This window comes from Schistosoma mansoni, chromosome 3, assembly GCF_000237925.1.
Source record: "Schistosoma mansoni strain Puerto Rico chromosome 3, complete genome".
NCBI classification, from domain to species: Eukaryota; Metazoa; Platyhelminthes; class Trematoda; order Strigeidida; family Schistosomatidae; genus Schistosoma; species Schistosoma mansoni.
In genome coordinates, this window is record NC_031497.1 from 8880136 (window position 1) to 8894591 (window position 14456).

The following is a 14456-nucleotide window of genomic DNA, read 5'->3' on the forward strand; positions in this document are numbered from 1 at the left end:
ATTATTATAGTATTAGATTACCCCTACTACTGGAATCTATGATATGTGTTTCACTTCAATCAATATTAATCAGCTAGATAGGCCAATTTCGATGTTCAGATTGAACTCAAGCTGACTTCTAAAATGAATCTGTATCCATAAATCAACTGATGAAAACCTTATCCTAATATAACTCAGTTCTGAATATCTGTAATGGCGAGATTCAAGACCTTACAACAACAACTATACTACTACTACCACTAATAATAATAACAACAGTAATGATAAAGTTTAAATACAAAAATTCCATCTGATCTATAACACTACTTTAAAGTCGGAAACCTAACGAACGAAGTAAGACTGATATTTGTTGCCTAAATGTTTTATATTATCATGATTGTATTTTATTATCTGCAATTTCTGTTACAATCCTTTATTTCACTATGGATACTACAACCAAAATCATATACATTAGTGACGTAATATACAACGAACTTCGGTTTTTAACTATTAGACCATTTACTTTTCTGTAGGCATTCAGACACTGCTATCGTTAATTGTCATACGAAAATGCAGATTGACTAAAACCAAGTACTTAATACATAAGTTACATTGATGTTGTTTTAACAATACAATTCTGAAAGTAATTTTCAACATAATTTTATATTCACAAATTCTTCAGGTATATATGTTTAAAAACTTGCTCTACAAAAGAAATATTAGTACATCTTAATATTTCCAGATTAACATTTAGTCAGTTTGTTAAACGTCACCAGAATATCATAACACAAAAATCACGTACTCTCATTAACATGAGGATATCTCTAACTAGAGTTTGTGTGTTTGTTTTTTTACTTATGCGTATATTTGTAAGAGTTATGGTGAAGAGCATCGTTATATAAGCAAAACAAAGAAGACTGAACTAAGAACAGTGTAAACGTTTTACTTATAAATAAATATACAGTATATCATGAGGAAGACACATTTCAAATCTTAAATAAAATCATAGTTATGGTAATTTAACCTAGAATAATCATTCCTAATCAAAAGCTTGATTGTCTTAGCACAGTCAGCTCGTGAAGCACTATAACACGGTTTAACTTATCGTGCTACCTCAGAGTCCACTCCATGTTTCATTTTATGTGATGAATCCGTTATCATGATGATGATGAAACCTGATATCACTACTGTGTTATAGGCTGTAGACCAAGAATCTCTAGCCAATCCTATCCTGGACTCTAATTTCAATTTGTTAACAAGTGCTATTCATGTTTTTGGTATTTGACTCCTACTGCTGGAGCCATGTGTTCATTAGTCTACCTCTTTGCCTTTGTTTTGTGAAGCGTGCTCTATCCAAAGGCAATGTTTTTTCTTAATTTCCTTCTCAATTGGTAGGTGGTCCGTCCTCTTACATAGTAGGTCACTGCTGATAGTATCTAGCTGCTGCATCTAGAGTACCCCGTTTCAACACAATCAGCATGTAATGAATAATCACAATTCCACTTTAGCAGTACAATTACATTCTTTTCCTTATTTAATCTATAGAAAAAACAAAGTTTGGATTGAGATGGTTAAAATCAACCGCAATTACCCTATTCCCATCTCCTAATATTGTACGGAACTGTCCATTATTAGTGAAACATAGATTGACATATAGAAGAAGACTGACAGGATATCTGAAAGATTAGATAAAAACCCGATCACAACAGGTACTGTCTAACACGAATTCAGTACTCTCAAATTTAAACTTAATCCATTTAGCTCCGTGACTATGTTGGTAAGTTGACAGGAATACAACTACAACTACAATGAGTTGGAGATGTTCACGTTTTCATTTTCAAATAAAGCAAACAATTCAATTTATTTCATTTTACAAACTTCCATTTCTCTATAGTATCGGAATGGATATGATCAATAGGTGTAAGGAAATGCTATAATTAATGAGTTCTATCATTTAGCTTACCAACATCTACACTTAACCAATACCATTCTCCATCAAAATTAGTTTTAAAAAATAGGAGAACACACACACTGTACTTAGTTTCTCAAATGAAACTTATGTGGATTAGTTTTCATGTTACCTGATATTTTGTGCACTCAATTTACACAATGACTTATTCAATTTCATTCATTCATTCATTGATTCTTATACTCATGAAAAGTGTTTTTATAGTTTATGTTGAAATGAAATCAGTTCATTGGATCAGGATATCAGTTACAGATGAAAATCTAGAAACGAAAAACATCCTTTAAATAAAAACATCAACATCATTTTATTGTAGAACAACAGTTTCTATCTGATCTCAATGAAAACGTGTCCTCTAATGACCTGACTTTGAATAATATTCAGTAATGAAATATAGTGATAGAATGTTGATTTGTTAATGCCTGTTCAGATTTTGGAGAGAGAAAATGTCAGTCTATGTATATTAATTGCATGACAATAGAAAATGAAGGGAACTAGGTGTAGACATGAAATAAATTAACCTTTACATTCCTGCTTTCTGAATTATGTATACCTGTACATTAAGTTAGTTGAATGCTATGTATTATTTTGTGTGTTTGCTTGTATGTTTAAGGTTAGTGTTTACTGTACATGCGTTTTCATAGATAAAGATCGACGTCATATATAGAACATTTGTTCAGAAACAATTAAAGCGTTAATTTGTTATGTATGTATTGTGTATTTCTCAAAAGTTGTTGTCTTTTAAAATAATATTTATTTGATTATTTAAAATAACTGGATCTTAGCTAACAATGAAGTCCAGAACTTGCGTGTCTTCCTATTTCAGACTCGTCAGCTTTAATGTGCCTGCACCTCAGTATTGATATTACCACGAGGACTCTAACTCAATATTCTTCTCTTTAAACACTCAAATTATTATCGACTAAGGTAGGGAGTCCGAAATACGACGCAACATGCGCCCCAGATTTTGTTTGTATGCTTAGGGATACTGATTAGTGCGCACATACTTTTTCATGAATATAAATTGAAATCATATTAGTCCTTCGAGTTTTATTTCCGTTCAATAGAACCATCTGAACAATTGTGTTAAAGTTTCTGATTTTGGTCTTGGATGACAGTTCTTTTGTGATCCTGATACTTTTTAATTTTAAGAACTCTTATTTTCATATATGAAGGCTTCACTTTCCTTTCATATAATAGAAAATTTCATGTATAATATCCAGCTTTCAGTCTCAACCCCACCCCTTCCAGGGCTTCACAATCAAGTGTAATTTGGTTGCTCCTCACAGTGTTGTATTTCAGGATCTTGCTTTCCACCTGGTGAGTGCTGAAGCTTTCTTCTACAGAAGCCGCTGCTGAATTGTGAGTTTTCTATCGCATATGTTGCTGTGCATAAGATAGAAGGCGAAGTTCAAATCATCTAGCTGTGTCCAGAGTGTCCTTTGTATTCTATAACCACCCCGATGTACGCAGCTCTTCATAACACAGTAAACGACCAGAGGAAAAGGAAAAAGTGAAAGTAAACACCATTGCCTGATATTTGCATTTGCTTGAAATCCATGTAAGAGACACTCTTCGTATACAACTTTTTAATTCAGTCTCCCATAGGAGTTCCATGTGTTGGTTACGATCTTCTCAGGTATTCCATAGTGTTAAAAAGTTTGAACAATCTTTTTTCATGTACGCTTCTGGATAACTTCTCCAAATGAACTGAGTGTATGTATGGCGATGAATGTCTTACAACTGATTGCTTAACAATGATTCTCAGAGTCACGATTTAATCGATATATAATCTATCTTAACGAAACCCAGACTGATGACCTCGAAGTTGAAGGTCTCCTGAATTTGTTACTTGTTTCAACATTCTATTGAAAACTATGTTTGGTGCTGATAGCAGTGTGATGCCTCTGTAGTTCCCACATTAAATAAGATCTCTTTTTTCTTCAGTACCTTGATATGGTATCCTTCCGTCAAGTTTTATAATGCCTACTCTTTTTCCCAAATCTTTCTAAAGAGAGTATCAAGCATTTTTGAAGTTGCTTCTAGATCTAGATTCAGTGCTTCAGCTTGTTTGGTGGTGCTATCTTACTCAGGATTTCTTTCCCTAACTACCTGTTCCGTAGTTCTTGAATTCTTGTCATTGTTTTGCCTTCTCTGTACCATATTCGTCATTCTGATCTACCGTATTTTCATCCTAGCTTCTTGGGTGCGTCATATAATATTGCTTACCTCCCTCGGCCATCCTGTTTGAAGCAAGCAGATCTGCCAGTCTGTCACCATTCTTGTTTCTCTCTCGTTGTTCATGTCGCCCCCTGATGCCTTCGTATGCAGTATTGTCCATTCTGACCATGGTGTTCAGGTCCTCTGTCGGGGTAATCAGGTCTTTTTCTCAGCAGCTCCCTAAGGTCAACTAGTCTTTTTCATCCCCCTTTTTATCACTTCATCTTGACCAGAATACCACAGAACTTCTTCAGAAGCTAGGCTTTTCTGTCCGGCTTATATTCAATGTGTTTCGCTTGTGCCAAACACAGCTCCGTTGTATATTCTCATTTCCTCTGTGATGTGGATAGTCCTCCTGGTCTTCCATATTTTCCGCAAATGGACAATTCCACTTCATGGGACTGAAGCATGCAGCAATCGGTCATTCTTTCTATCCTTCCCTTGTTCAAATAAATCATTTTTGGTAAAATTTTGTTTGTTCTGTACATACACTGAAGAAGCAGCATTGCCTGTTCATCACAATAGGGTAATACATAATAGATTTCAATCGTATGGTGTGATTTTGGTTTAAATTGAGTGTTCACACCATTCCGTACAAATCAAGTAAACCAAACATCCTTAGTATGTTCCCACCAGTTGAATTGTGTATGCCGACTGTACTAAATGTTGGTTTGTCGGTTACATCAATGTTGTCAATTGGCTCAAATGAACATAGTAATTTGTCCATGTAAATAAATATACAAATACCCTAATAAGCATATGTATAACCTGATTGTTTAGAAACATATCATACTTTTTAATAAACTTCGCTCTCTCATTAGACTACCAAAAGTAATTGTGTCTATTTGAAATTTGAAATGGCTTCATAGTCTCATTTTCATGACTACGGAATTGTATTGAAAATGAAACTGTAGGCTCAAATTTTTACTAACGTATTCTTATTATTTATTGTGCCAGTTTGGCCATACCGTTAAGCGATTCAACTCACGCAGTCATCTATGATACTTCTGATGTTCATAAAATACTTTACAGATAAGAGTTTGTTCTATTGTATCCACATATATTTTCTTAGGATATAAAATAAAAACAGCGAATACTCCTTTTGAAAAGTGTTTCGTCTTGTAAACAGTGTTTATTTTATTCTCAGTAAACACGTAAACTCATCACATGTTTTAATTAGAAAACCAAATAACCCACTTTCAATACACATAAATAGTCATTTGTTTGGCATAATAATATGCTAAAAACATGTGTAATTCACAATATTTCTGCCTTTGGTTAAAACTGAAATGAAAACAAGTGAAACGATTAAACTTGAATTTTTAAAAAAAGCCAATTGTAATAACAAATTCAGACAGATCAATGTGTTTTCTCATGTCATTAATTAAATGTTCTATCACTAGTAAGTCTGTATGAACTGACTATCAGTAAGGCTGAAATTGAACTTAACAACTACAATATTTCTCTGAAAGATCATTCTAATAGTGAACAAATATAAAATACTCATATTTAAACTTTATGCTTTTTCATACGAGTAAAAATATTGACAGTATGGGGTTGTGGAGATTGTTAAGTTTTTGATTGAGATTATGAATCATTTTATGTTAGACCACCAATAAAAACCTGGAAGCAATGGAGGACTTTAAGCGTTTGCACGTGAGATCGAAGGTTCTGGGTTCAAATCCCTTGTATGGGTTGGTGGATGAACACTTCTTAGGAGCCCCATACTAGGATGAAACGGTCTTTCATTGCTTCCAGGTTTTCAATGGGTTCCGGGTTTCCTGTTGACTACTTCCAACCACCATCTTCTTTCAACACAGTCCACTCAGTGTTGAGCCACCTAGACTAGTGGCCACATTGCAACTTGATCGATAGCATTCGATCAGCACTAAGAAGGACTTGACATGCATGACATTGATCACTACCCAGTGATCAATCAATTGTGATAGATATATGTTATTAATCACTTTGTTCAAAAACACAATTCATTGATTGTCACTATCATTTTGTCTTTTGGTAACAAACATTGAAAATAGGAATGAAATCAACTTAAGATACACACGTTTATTACATTTTGAAGTTATTTGTTTAAAAAATAATATTATAGTTTAGACTTTTTATTGGTATGTTATATTCATATGACTTGATTAATAATTTATTCGATTTGTTTTTGTTTTTTTTTAATCTTCATAAACGTTGTCAATTGTAGTAGAAAATAATGTTGAATTTAAATGTAACTGAAAATTTTTTTTGTTTTAATGTAAGATATAATTTCTTACAAGATTGAAATATTCATAAATTACACAACTTTATTTTCATACTAACTAACGTACAAACTTAATAGAAACCAATATATACATATGACCACTGTCATACATGTCTGACCCTTTAAATGCTGATTATTACTTGATGATTACTTACTTACGCCTGTTAACCTCAATGGAGCATAGGCCGCCGACCAGCGTTCTCTAACCCAGTCTGTCGTGGGCTTTCCTTTCTAGTTCTATCCAGTTGTTGTTCATGTTTCTTACATCTGTTTCCATTTCTCAGAGTAATGTGTTCTTTGGTCTTCCTCCTCATCTTTGGCCTTCGAAATTCCATGTGATGGCTTGTCTTGTGACGTAGTTGGGTGATTTCCTCGATGTGTGTCCTATCCACTTCCAGCGCTTCTTCCTGATTTCTTCCTCTGCTGGAATCTGGTTTGTTGTCTCCCACAGTAACTTGTTGCTGATAGTGTCTGGCCAACGGATCCGAAGTATCTTGCGTAGACAGCTGTTAATAAATACTTGTATCTTCTGAATGATGGCTTTCGTAGTTCTCCAAGTTTCCGCCCCATACAGTAGAACTGTCTTGACATTTGTATTGAAAATTGTGACTTTGGTGTTGGTTGACAATTGTTTTGAGTCCCAGATGTTCTTCAGTTGTAAATATGCTGCTCTTGTTTTGCCGATCCGCGCCCTCACATCTGCATCTGATCCACCGTGTTCATCACTGATGATTAATTACCTGTAAATAACTCAGTCCTATAGAAGGCTATTAGCTATTCGAATAGTTCAGTGGTAGTATCTCAAACTGTGAAAAGTTGTGATCTGATTTGAAATCCATTATCAGTTCCTTCAAGACTACAGGTACGCTTCATTAATAAATGTCAACTAGAAAACAATCCAATTCGATCAAGGTTTCTGATCAACTAACTCTAATCAGTTAGCACAAGCATAATGCTCCTATAGAAAGATATTATTTTTCAAGTTTCATAATGACACTTGTACCTTGAATGGCACAATATTTAAAATGATCAGGAAACCAAAAATAAAAGAAAATATACCATGTAACAAGTCTCACTCCGATTAAGTAACATGTGTGAAAAGTATTTTTTAGCGTCATTATCAATAAAAATGTTATACTCGATATATATCTACAAAGGAATCCGTCACAAAAGGTCTACACTGAGTCCTGTAGATCAATATAAAAAGAATTTATCTTTTTCATTAGGCATGTAAGGTAGATGGCTGATAAAAGATAATTTAACAACTATCCACTTCTTATCAGTTAACACATAAACAATGCTTGTAACTATTATATCGTCATGTGAGTGTGAGTACTAGAAAATAAAATTGATTTACAAAACAAATTAACTGTAAGATACATATTATAATATACCCGGAAGTAATGCTTTTCTACCAAACATTGTTTAACCAGTTATTTCTTCAAGGAAAAACTTTCTTTGCTTTTTTTTGTAAACTTTAATAATTCCACACCCTTGACTACGTACAGTAATGTATTCAGAGTCAACAAATGTTGAAATTTGGCAATAATTACACTGCATTTAAGTCGTTAGGTTGGAACTCAATACTTCACAAGTATTTAATCCAGTTGATTTCATATAAAATAAAAGATCATTGAATGATATTAGTAGACATCTGTCTTAGTTTTTTTAACCTTACAAGTTACAGCTTCACTTAAAGGCCTTGGTTCATAACCGTCTAATAGCTAGTGTACAGGTGAAAATGGTTTCAGGGTGAAACTACACGTCTTATTTCTACATTTGCTGATATTCGCCCATGTTAAAAGCGATGCCCAAAATAATCAATTTCTTAAACGTTTTCACTGTACTGTTGATTAGTCCTACAATTCATAGTTACAATAAGCATAGAATTTCAGTGTTGTCAGACAGTTGTAAATTAGCTTATAAAGTAAGCGGAAAATAAATATAATCAACAGAATTATTCAAATAATTGTTAATTGATACAGAGAATTTAAGTAAACGACTACATGTTCTATTCATTGTGTACTAGTTGTTTGAATCTTCTCATCGATGTTAAGGACTGCAACTGATCAGTCTCTTATTGGTATATGTGCATCCTATGCGTATTGTCTTAATATTTTCAAAGTCATAAGCTTTATAAGGAGAAATGAATGAATTAAACTTCACCCCATCGCATACGCTTGTTGCTATGTGGACTCAGTAGCTGAGTGGATAACGCGCCCCCTGCGTTCAACTTCTAGCCACTATCCATCTCTGCCTCTAATGACTACATGTTTGTTTTAGGATTATTAGGAATGATCAGTTTTCTCTTATCTTGATGCATTAAATGGTAGTCGTGGTAGCAATTAGCTCTGGTTATGCAAATAGTCCTCAAGGACGATTAAAAGAAAGTTTAACACAAATTAATTAGAACCTACCCTTTAGTCAAATAACATTTCCAATAACTGAATCAAAGATCAACAGATATTTTTTTCATTTCGCTAACACTTGTATCTGTACATGTTTACATCTATCTCCCAAAACAGTTATACTGATCAAATATGATGGAGGGATTATTTTACATTTCAACTGTTTGTTAGTGCAATGAGAAGACAAAGTTTATCAGAACTATATGATATATTAGCCCTAGACATTTTGAATAATCTGATCACATATTTGCTTTTTAAGGCTTTCATGTATGAAAAATGAAAGGTTTACATTTAACTTTCAATTCATCTAGTTGACCTTTATCTTGAATATATAACAAATAAATGTATTACCAAAATATTCGAAATGTGTTGCTCTAATAAATCATGCAGCACTGATTAACTTCGACTTCTTATTAAGTTATCTAGGTTTATCTTAAATTTCAGTAGCATATTTAAAAAAATCCTCGATCTATAGGAACAAGGACTTCGAGTAGCTCAGTTCTTAGATATCTCTTAGATAAAGGACATCAGGCTGATACCTTGAAATCTTTTAAGGCTACCAATCTTTGTTCTTGCTCACTTCAAATAAATTAGCATTCTCAATCTATAAATGAAATTAGTTGTTAAAATGAATATAAATTATCTTCACCTCTGAACAAAAATCCAGTCAGTTTTTTTTATCTACCTGGAATTCACTAATGGTGAAAATTTTAAAACAATCAATAATCCAATAGAATATTTGTGAAGATGCTATTCAGTCTAAAAGTACTTATTTTCTATCGTTGGCTGAAATAAGCTCAGTGAAACGATTCAAAACCAGACAACATTTGAAATTTGTTTCATTCTAGTTTGTTGTTATTTAATAGTGTGCATCTACAAGGACATACACAACCCAATTTGGGACATTTAACTATTGTGGTAAGAACAAAAAGCTTAGCTTAATATTATAGTTCAAATCACTGATCGATCTAAACCACTATTTAAAAGCACTTGAAGCACTTGACATTTGTTGTGTCTTAGCGAGCACCACCGACGATCAAACCTGTGAACCTCAAGTCACAATGTGAGCTCTTGATCTTTCACATGGTATGCATTTCTAACTCCGACCAATTTGCCGAATTGCACAACCATCTTCGAACTTCGTATGTAACCACTTAACACGGTTTCTCACTAGAACCTTGGTAAATTCCTCTTGAAATAGTCACTAGTTAACTTATTATTACTACCCATATACTGAAAATAAATCATTCTGTATATTTAATTTTCGTCAATTCTCGAAACGATCCATCAATTATCTGATTCAGTTGGTTATAGCTGTTTTACTTCCAACGTTGTTAAACTCGATTATCAATCCCAGGTTTTTTAATCAGTCTCATCTTAATGGACAATTATTTTTATTTTCTGAAGTGGTATTTTATATATATCATTTAGAATCAATACATGGGTAATTACAGGTTACAATTTATTTTATGACTCATTTTACAAGATGGACTTTAATTTTGCATACAGTTTAAGAGAAGGTAATTTCCATCCATTTACAACCATTTTATCGCTGTCTAAATTTTTATTATTATACAAATATAAACATGTTAACGTTCAACTGACCCTAAAATTACCCACACATTGTATAATTAACAAAATATTGAAGTTATTTCGACAAATGAATGCTTTACGATCATATATGTGATTGTTTTGTCTAGAACTTTCTCTCTGTAAAAATGAAAACGAAGACTGAAATTTTTGTATAAAATAATCAGGCCAGTAGTAGAATCTAGAACGTACTTCGTCCTACTAAGGACTCTTCAGCTGGATATACCTGCATCCCAGAGTTTATAGCCCCAGCAACGAGATAATCCAAGCCATTTGATTGCCACTCATACTCATTCCACACGTAAATAGCTACCTGAACTTAGTAGTTAAGGGGATAATGCTTTGACGTTTGAAGTGAAAGGTACTGGGTTCAAGTTCCGAAGTAGATATCAAATCTAAGATATAAGTATAACTAGCTGATGAGTCCTTAATAGGTGAAAACTAATATCCTGAATTCCAGTGCTAGGCACTGAAAGTTGTGTCAAAATGGCTATATCGAGGCAATCCTCACAGGATGCATTTATGCCAACAGAGATTGATCAAAATTCCATTAAAATATCAATCACTAAATAAATCGAACCACAGAATATTAAGTCGAAATAAAACTTTTGGTTTTAGAAAGGAACAACAGAATTTTATTACTTTGTTGAATTTATGTATACACGTTTTGCATACGAACATGTATACACATGTTCCTTAAATACACATGATCATATGACTGAAATGTAATTATTCGTATATGAAACTTGAAAATATTAAACTTCACTAAATTGTTAAAACTAAAGGCTATACAAGACAAAATGCGCATAAAAGTGTTTTTTTTTCTCTAGAATGGAAAGATGTTCTTTTTACACAACCCTGAAAAACTCTCATGTATACTGAAAGAAAATTTATCTAACAAGCTCTTGACTGAAGAAGTCTGAATAGGTTAACAAGAATTTTAGATGTGAGTACCTTGATTTCTTTAAAAAATAGTTTTATTAATCATTCCAACATAAAACAGTGCGAGGATTTGAATCTCCAAATAGTATTCAACTTATGACACTTGACCAACACCAAATATAGTGGAACTACTTGGGTGTGAAACTCAGATAGACCATTAGTTCATGTTCCTGTATGTCTAATGATTTCATAAGTAACTCTGTATTTTGCTAAGCTTCGATGCAATGGCTCACAAACAAGGAATTTCACTATGTCCGACTCACCGTACCACTCAACATTAAAGTGGTTGGTCAAGTTACCAGAACCATAACATGTAACCAACATTTTTATATTTATAAGGTCATTGATATTACAATAATGTTATGATATCTTCAAAGGTATTACGTAACAAAACATAAGTAATTAATAATGGATGGCTAATATCATCCAGTAGAAGTGCAAAATGAAAATCCCTGATGGTAATAAAGCTAAGTAGTTTGACAGACTAGCTGCTGATTAAATTTAGCGTGACTAAAAAACTATTTTACTAGCTTTTTTCACATCCTGCGTTTGTTCGTCATTATTCATTTGTTTCCGTTTATATTCTTCACCATTTGATTATTTAAACACTGAAAAAATATTTTCCTTCAACATGGTAGACTCTAATTGAAACCAGATGATACTAAAGGAGCATGACTATTATAAACAAAATTACGCTTAGAATACAAATTAAACATGAAATAAATGTACATAAAGTTAAATTTTATTATTGACTAAACAATTACGTACAAAACATGTGTGATACATTATATCTCGATTGACGAAAACAGGTAAACAAATCTAGAAAATATTTCGATTCCTATCGGATAACCGATTTCGTGCTCAGTATCTAGCACTTCACAACTAAAAGATTATATCTACTTAAAAATGTTTGATAACATCATCACAAGAATTTAAGTATGTAACTGCTTAGACTAGAAATAAGAGATTAAAAGAACTAGGAAACAAATGGTTTAAGTTTAGTGTTTTCTATTGATCATTTGCAGAACTTCAGATAGTTGGCCGCATTTATTTACGCATCCGTTGCATTGGCGTTTCAAAAACAAACAAAATAGTACAGGTTATCGCATTTTAACAATACCTTTATGAATCATCATTCACATCACGGACTAATCTTAGATAAATATTCATTGAAAACCAAGAAACTCTGGGAAGCTGTTTTGTTCTAACATAGAACTCCCCCACCGGAGGTCAAACCCAAGACCCAATAGTCTCGTAGCAAGAGCTTAACCTGTTGACCCTTGACCGGGTGTCTAGTAGTCCACTTATCCAACATCATTTATTTTGCGTTATTGCCAAACCATCCTTTAATGCCATTGGTAGCTGATTGTCGTAATAGGATAAAGACAGCTATCCAATTCTCCATAGTTTTTAGTAGTTGTCTAACTAAGGTCAGTCAGTGATGTAACTGATAAAATTCAACAATCTCCACAAACTTCTAATACTAATAGTACGTTCGTTAATAATGATGGCTTGGAAATCACAAATTTGAGCTGTAAGACTAAATGAATATTATTTAAAACGATCAATAGTATTTGCTAAATCAGACTATTCTGAATCAAACATAAGATTCTAATCTCTTTACATAAAACTAAAATCAATTAGCTGTGTATGAGGATTAATTCCAGCTTAGACAGTTGCATTATTAAGATCACATGAATTTAGAGCACCAGGTTTGATAAAGAGATAAGCCATAATTTCAATGAATAACTTTTACTTTACTTCATATTTATTTACCCTTACCTACAGGTGAGTTTTCCGAAGAGCCAACTGTGATATAAATACAATATCAGTGAGAAACCAAACTAATTAAGATCAAAGGTTGAAACGTAGAAAAGTCACAAACACCCATATCGTAATTATAACCCAGCGTATCACTTACATATCAGTCAGTCAGTCAGTCAGCGACAACGTAGGACCAGGCACATATATGCATCGGTCCAAGTTGCCATACCTCACTAGCACAACAAGATGAACACCGGATTCATAGAAGTAATTAATTTAGTGATGGTAGTATATAAAGAAAGGTTGTATATAAGGATATAGTACAGCAAGAAAGACAGATATGAAGCAATTTTAATCGCAAGGTTTAAATGAAGACAGAAAGTGTATACAGCTACGCCATTGTGATCGATTCTGAGCCATTTCATCTAGAGTCTCCAACCATTGGTCACGATAGTCACGTGGACCCCAACCAAGTAGTCTGTATCTGCCAACATGGCTCAGACTAGAAGTTAGTGACTTCAAGCACTGATGCCATGTTTTGGTTTGGCCGCCCCTAATTCTTTTCCAACCACCCCCTACACTAGTCAGCATAGCGTGTCGTGGTAATCGGTGTTCAGGCATACGTAACACGTGGCCCAACCATCTCAGTCGATGAAGATTCATGACCTTATCAACTGATTTACCATCATTCCCTAATACCCTGTGTCTAACCTCACTATTGCTTACCCGGTGATCCCAGCAGGTGCGAGTAATATTTCTAAGGCATCGGTGGTCAAATACTAGTAACTACCTAGTATCTTCTACTCTTAATGGCCATGTTTCGCAGCCGTAAAGTAGAACAGAACGAACTGCTGCGTAGTATACTCGTCCCTTAATTGATAGACGGATATCTCGTCTTCGCCATAGGTGACGTACGTTGTCAAAAGCAAAACGAGCTTTTTGAATCCGTGCTGAGATTTCGTCAGACACCAACCCATTAGGGCTGATCAGACTTCCAAGATAAGTGAAGTTGTCCACGCGTTCGACTACTTCACTCCCTATCCTTAGTTCAGGTGTTGACGCAGGCCAGTCCTGGAGTAACAATTTACATTTGGATGGGGAGAAACGCATCCCAAACATCCTGGCATTATTACTGAGTTCCAACAGAAGACTCTGCATTTTGTCAATGTCTTAACCAAACAGGACTATGTCATCTGCGTATTCTAAGTCGATAAGTAGACCTCCTGGTAGAAGATCAATTCCTGAAAATTCAGTCGCAGAGAGTGTTATTTCCAGCAACAGGTCTATGATGAAGTTAAACAAAAATGGGGATAGTGGACAG